Here is an 8,024-nt window from a genome sequence, read left to right on the forward strand (position 1 = left end):
TCCTGGTATGATGAAAGATGAAAATATATCCATTCAGGAAGTCCAATGAACCCCAAACAGGATAGACCCCAAAAGAAAATCACCCAGACATATCATCATCAAACTTACCAAAACCAAAGACAAAGAAAGAATCATGAGACCAACATGAGAAAAACAAAAATTTACCTACAAGGAGCAACAAATGAGACTTAATTCGGATTTCTTGACAGAAACCATGCAGGCAAGGAGACAATAAAACCCTGAAAGAGAAAAATTTTCAACCATGAATTATGTACCCAGCAACACTGTCCCTCAAATATAATGGTGAAATTAGGACATTTCCAGAGAAGCAGAAATTAAGGGAATTAGTTAAAACCAGACCAAACTTACCAGAGATGCTAAAGGGAGTCCTTTGGACAGAGAAGCAACAACAGCCAACAACAACTGACCATTAACATAAATGATGATATAACCCAGAAACCAACCCAGCGATGGAAGTATCCAAAGTAAATAAGCTTACAGATTGTAAACAGGGAACCAGAGACATCAAATGACAAATGAGGACAACTACAAACTAAAAAGAGGGAACAAACTGTGTTGTGATGGAACTTCTAGATGGTAAGGAAGTCAAGACAACCACAAGATAGAACGAACTATTCTATACTTGGGAAGAAAAGTATAAATCACAGGGTAACCTCAAAGAAAAACAAAAACCTTCACATCAAAGAAGAGGTACAGCATAAATATTCAGCAAATACTAAAACAATAGCAATGAAGGAAGTGATAATACAATTCATAAACAAAATAAGCTCAGCATAGAAAATTATGTGGAACAAAGAAATTGACACCATGAAAAAGCACATAACAAAAATGACAGCATCAAATTCATATTTGCTGATAATTACATATCTGGCAAAGGACTTATGTCTAAGTTTTATAACGGAAGATTGGATGACCAAAGTATGGTACATATACATAATGGAATGCTATGCAGTACTAAAGAATAATGTACAGTCTGCAAAACATCACATAATATGGATGAACTTGGAGGAAATTATGCTGAGTGAAATAAGTCAATCACAGAAGGACAAATATAGTATTAATTTGTGGTTGTGGAGGGTCAAGGAAAGGTTTATGGAGGGAAACATTCTTTGTTGGATGCCAGGGGTGGGAGGGGAAGGGAGGCAACACTGACCAAAAAAAAATAAAAAAAGCATTGACCCATGTCACTTTAGTTTTGTGTATTTCATTGTACATAAATTATATTTCAATAACATACATTAAAAATATTTTGGGAAAATCTGGAAAATTAAAATATCTTTAATGAAACAAAAACATTGCATTTAAATGAGCATTTGAAAGTTCAAATCATCATAAAAATAATGAGGAAAAGAAGAAGGTATTTTAATAAACTTTCAAACTATAAATATACAAAATTTAAACTACAAAAAATTCCAAATTAAAATCTTATTTATTTATTAAAATTTATCACATTCATATGACTATCGTGAAGGAAAGACAAGGACTATAAAGATGGAAGGTGGAAGAAAAGATGTAACCAAGTCTAAAAGCTTCAAATTGCAATTGGAATTTGGTAAGAAGTATAGAAAGACCCAGTCATTAAAGGGATAGCTTCAAGAAAACAAGCCTCATCAGATTCACAATTTGGTCAATACATAAATGAAGACAGGGACAATGGCATGTAGTTCTTTGTCAAATGCTCCTGGGATGTAGAGTGCTAGTGGGAATAAATAAATAAATAAATAAATAAATAAATAAATAAAATGTGTGTGTGTGTGTGTATATATATATATATATATACATACATACATACACACAAACACACACACACACACATGTATATATAACCATTTCTGCATTTGTGCCTTAACAACAACAAAAAAAAAAACCCACTGTCATGGAATTGGTTTCAATTCACAGTGACCCTATAGAACAGAGAAGAAGTACTCTATAGGTTTCCAAGGCTGTAAATATTTACAGAAGCAGACTGCAGGAGTGGCTGGTGGGTTCAAACCAATGACCTTTTGGTTAGCAGCAGAATGCCTTAATCACTGCACCACCAGAGGTCCTATTCTGGCTTAGCCCAAACATATCATTTACCTTTTTGTCTAGTGATGGGAAGGTTAATGATAAACCTTCACATAAAAAAAGAGGTCCAGCATAAATATTCAGCAAATACTAAAACAATAACAATGTAGAAAGTGATAACATGATTCATAAACAAAACGAGCTCAGCATAGAAAATTATGTGGAACAAAGAAATCGACACCATGAAAAAGCACATAACAGAAATGACAGCAACATGTGTCAATGTGTCAAGCTTATACTGATAATAATTGTGAAGAAAGCCATAAAAGCATAAAAGAATCAAATTAAAATGTTAGACTACTCAGTCAATGAAGTAGGATCAGAAAGAGACCAAAAATATAAACCTAAACTTCAAATTATAGTGATATATATATATATATTTTATTTTAATTTTCTTTCTCAACATTCAGCTTTTCCAAAACATACACACACACACACACACACACATTCCCACTCTTTTCCTCTCTCACATACAATTTTTCTTCTTTTAATAATCCTTAGAGGATTTAGTTATGATTAATATACAGATTGAGATCTTGAGGATAAAAAAAATTGTTAGAAGGGTAAGAAGTTTAACCTCTGAGAGAATTCAAAGTTCTTGGTTCCTATTATATATTTTCTTATATTATTTTCTTTATGTGACTGTATGTGGGCTCCTATTAACTTCAATAGTTTATAAGCAAAAGGAAAAGATGAACACTGTAGTCAGACAGTAACACCATTGTGGCATACACAACCAACATCCAACAATGCCCGGTAAAAATATCAGCTCTCAAATTAAAACCTAATGGCTTTGAAATTCAGAAATAACAAGTCTACTTCAATGTGTCATCCATTAAAAATAGTTTTAACTCACTTGAGAAAAAAAAAATCATAGAAACTTTGTGGTCTTCTTTTATCTTTTTTTATCTATAATGGAAATCTGCAGTTTACCGAAGACACTGACACCATGGAAAACAAAGCTGTTGTCATGAATGTTGCATATTTGCAAAGAACAGTATTACTTTATATGTGATATCTTGAGATCTGTTTATTTACATGTAGCTTTTGAAGTGATAATTAAATTTTCAAATTTTAGCTAGCTCACTATTTGCTATTAATTTCAAGTTATTTTAAGAACAAAATTGTGTACCCTTTTCAGTGCCATGTTGTTATTATGTGGCGTTGAATTGGTTCTGACTCATAATGACCTCATGTACAACAGAATGAAACACTACCTGGTCTTGTGCCATCCTCACAATCATTGTTATGTTTAACTCCATTGTTGCAGCCACTGTGTCAATCCATTTCATTGAAGGTCTTCATTGTTTTCATTGACCGTCCACTTTACCCAGCATGATGTCCTTCCCAGGCTCTGGTGTCTCTTGATAACATGCCCAAAGTACCATAATCATTATTATCCTAATTTAGATTAAAAATCTGGATTAAAAAGTATTCAAATCCACCTGTCCAAGGATTAGAATTCATTTATCAGTAAATAAAAATTATATATTCATTCATATAGTTGTATTAAATACTAAAGTTATTACAGACAGTAAAGCACATTCTTCTGCTGTTAGAAACTGATCCATAAAACTGTTCCCACATTTATCACTGAAGGACCCTGGAGGGTTAGTTGAAGAAGGTTAGTAAATTATGAGGGAGGAATTTGTCATAAAGATTCCAGCACTCCTGGTTGGGACCGACATTCCACAGTGAATTAACCCATTAAGTTTTCTACTTATCTTTTCAGAACAAGCTTATGATGATAAATATTTGCATGCACACAAATGAAAAAAAAAAAATCATCATGTAAAGGGTTTATCTGAGTTCCCTCTAAACTTTATGTGAATATTCTGAGAAAATTTAAAAGATTATCAGTGTATCAGTGTATCCAAAATAAACATTCTCCATTAAATAAAAATTGGCAGCCAATCTCCCTCAAGACATTCATAAAATAATCCTGAAAAAGGAAAATAATAGGAGCTCTGGTTGCATAGTGCCTAAGACACTTGACTGCTAACCAGAAGGCTGGTGGTTCAAACCCACCACCTACTCCTCGGAAGGAAGATGGGGCAATCTACTTCTGTAGTGATACTGCCTCGGAAACCCAAGGAGGGGTCGCTATGAGTCTGACTCGATGGCACATAACAACAACAACAATTATTAAATGTTTAAATGTTTAAAATCTTCGTTGATCAAGTTGAATTTAATTTAATAATGAAAGATTGATTTAACAGAGGACACTATATTAATGTAATTCATCACACAAATTAGTTAAAGAAGAAACATTACAGTCATGTGTTGCCTAATTGTCCGTTTGGGCAACATTCAACTACATATACGCCTGTGGTCCCAGGCCCCATGAAAACTATTATATTAAAATCCAAGGTCCATGCAGTGATTCAGAATAACAAATGGGCACTACTTTGCAACAAATATCAAAACATAATAATAGTAATAATAATAATTACTTTATTTTTTAAAGATATTTTAATATATCTGCAATTGTCTATTATTATTTTTTTAATGCATAGACAGGTTCACTATATACCAAGACAAACATTCAACTAAATGACATTGATGTGAACCATAACTAATGTTGCAATTTGTGTATCAATTCTACAGATTTAGGGATGGATCGCATTGATACTGCATGGACTATCTGTATATAATATGGGGTTCATACTACGTCCACATCATATAATACCCTATTTCATAGCATACATTGTATATGGTAAATGATACATGACTGTATATGATTATCTCAAGAAACAGAAAAATCTGATCTAATTCAAGTTTCTTCCATATTAAAGTATCTCAGAAAATTTTAAATAGAAATGAATTTTATTAATCTAGAAAAGTCTATCCCTAGTCTAGTTGTATGGTATAATATTGATAAATCTTTGATAAAATCTTCTTGAAGATCAGAAATGATAGAAAGAACTTTAAAACTACACTTATTCCAAATTTTCCTGGAGATCCTTACTGAAGAAATATAACAAGAAAAATAAATAAAGCCCTTTATGCATAAATGATAAAACATTTTGTGTAGAAAGTTGAAAATGTAAAACAATTATCAGAATTAATAAAATAGTTTAGGAATTCTCCTCAAATAAAATAATATAAATCCCATTTTCATGTATTATAAATACAATTGTACAAATGGAATACATGTCATTAAAATAGTATAAAAAATACAAACTGATTAGTAATAAATCTAATAAATAGTTGCACAAAATTTATTAGTGAATTATCCAACATTTTACTATAAAAAATTGTAGAAGAACTAAATAAGTTATCTATGTATCTGAAGACCATTATCAAAAGTATTTCAAATGTCTCCAAGTTTATCTGTTGACAAAATGTAATCCCAGGCAAAATGCCAGCATTTTTGTTTTGTTTTCTTAATGAAATTGAACATGGTTTTTCTACATTTAACGAGTTCTATTGGTGTAGCAGTTAAGGCATTTGGTTATTAACCAAAAAGTTTGGTGGTTTGATCCTATTAGCTGCTCCACAGAAGAAAGATGAGGCAGTCTGCTTTGGTAAAGATTGACAGCCTTGGAAAACCAATAGGGGTTGTTATGAATCAAAATCAACTTGATGGCAGTGAGTGAGTTTATTTCTATATTTACTATGTAAATCCAGAGGTCCAAGAACAGCCAATAAACTCTTGAAGAAGGACAAAATAAATGAAATATCTCACTAAATATTACATACAATACCTTCATTAGAAGTATGATAGTGTAATAATGGCCTAATTTGAAAAACTGACCAGTGTAACAGAATATATGGCCATAAGCTGGTACACAGAAATATGGATACATAGAAAAAAAAAATTGATATTAAGTATCAATTCCTTGACACTCTTTATCTGGATAAAATGTTTATATAGGCTAAGTGTCTTTAGCATTTACTTAGAATATTGTTTTATTATCTTTGGAACTCTAATGAAACATCCATTTTAACATCCTAATTAAATGAGTTAGCAGGAAACATATGTGTATGTGTGTGTGTATGGTGTAATCCACACATATACATATGTGGCAGTAGAGCAGGAGAACATCCCAAAGAAATATGTAACCTCACAAGTCTAATATCAGTGATAACTTTTCAGCCCAAAAGAAGTCTAAGTTTCTTTAAAATATTTTGCATAAGTAGAAGAAATGCATGAAGATACAAACAGTAAGAAGCAAAAGATAATTAAAAAGACAGGAGAGAAAGACAGGACCAAAATGGATGTCAGAAGGGACTTGTATACTTGCTTTGCACAGAGAATAGCTAAAGCAAATAGAAGAAACTATGAAGTAAAAGATCTGAATGGAAGATTCCAAAGGTTAGCTCTTGAAGACAAAGGAAAATATTAAATAAATAAAAGTTTAATGTATAAATGTGCATAGATGTGGAGATAGAAAATCAAAGGGGAAGAACATGCTCAAACTGAAAGAATTGAAGAAAATAAACAGGCCTCAAGTTGTGATACTGAAGACTTCTAGGGGCAAAATATGAAACAATGCAGAAAGTATCAGAAGAAAATGGAAGGAATATACAGAGTCACTATACCAAAAAGAATTGGTCGGTGTTCAACCATTTCAAGAGGTAGCATATGATCAAGAATGGATAGTACGGAAGGAAGGAGTCCAAGCTATACTGAAAGAAGCTGGGAAAATAAGCCTTCAGGAATTGATGGAATACCCTTTGAGAAGTTTCAACAAACAGATGCAATGCTGGAAACACTCATTTGTTTATGCCAAGAAATTTTGAAGACAGCTACCTGGTCAACCAATTGGAAGAGATATGCGTTTGTGCCCATTTTAAAGAAAAATAATCCAGTAGAAGGTCTAAATTATAAAACAATATCATTAATATCACATAAAAGTAAAATTTTGCTGAGGATAATCCAAAAACTGCCACAATTTGTTGTTGCAGTATGTTGACAGGGAACTGCCAGAAATTCTGACTGATTCAAATAGGACTTGGGATAAGGGATGACACTGCTGATGTCTGATGGATCTTGAGTGAAACTAAAGAATACCAGAAATATGTTTGCCTGGTGCGGATGATAACAATTTATGGATAACATTGGGAAGAATAGAAATTCCAGAACATTTAATTGTGCTTGTCAGGATCATGTACATAGACCAAGAGGTGGTTATTCCAGCAGAACAGGGAGACAGTGCATGGTTTAAAATCAGGAAAGGTGTGTGTCTGGGCTGTATCCTTTCGCCATATATATTCAATCTGCATGCTGATCAAATAATCCAAGAAGTAGGATTATATGAAGAGAAATCTGGCATCAGGATTGGAGGAAGATTTATTAACAACCTGTTAAATGCAGATGATGCAACCTTCTTTCTGAAACTGAAGAAGACTTGAACCATTTACTGATGAAGATCAAAGACTACAGTGTTTGGTATGGATTACATCTCAATATAAAACAAAACAAAAGAAAATAAAAATTCACTCAACTGGACTGATAAGCAATATCAGGATAAATGGAGAAAAAAATGAACAGTCAAGGATTTCATTTTAATTGCATCCACAATCAATGCTCATGGAAGCAACTGTCAAGGAATCAAAGGACATATTACATTGGGCAAATCTCCTTCAAAAGACCTCTTTAAAGTGCTAACAACCAACGATGCCACTTTGAAGACTAAGATACACCTGACCCAAGCCATAGTATATTCAGTCATCTCATATGCATGTGGAATCTGGACAATTGATTAGGAAGTCTCAAGAAGAATTGATGCATTTAAACAGTGGTGTTGGTGAAGAATACTGAAAATACCATGCACTGCTAGAAGAACAAACAAATCTGTCTTGGAAGAAGTAAAACTGGATTGGTACTTAGAAGCTAAAATGGTGAGCTTCATCTCTATACTTTGGTCGTGTTATCAGGAGGCACCAGCTTCTGGAGAAGGATATCATACTTGGTAAACTATAAGGCCATG

Source organism: Orycteropus afer, unplaced genomic scaffold, assembly GCF_000298275.1.
Source record: "Orycteropus afer afer isolate SDZICR_OR568_19922 unplaced genomic scaffold, OryAfe1.0 scaffold00369, whole genome shotgun sequence".
Classification (NCBI taxonomy): Eukaryota; Metazoa; Chordata; class Mammalia; order Tubulidentata; family Orycteropodidae; genus Orycteropus; species Orycteropus afer.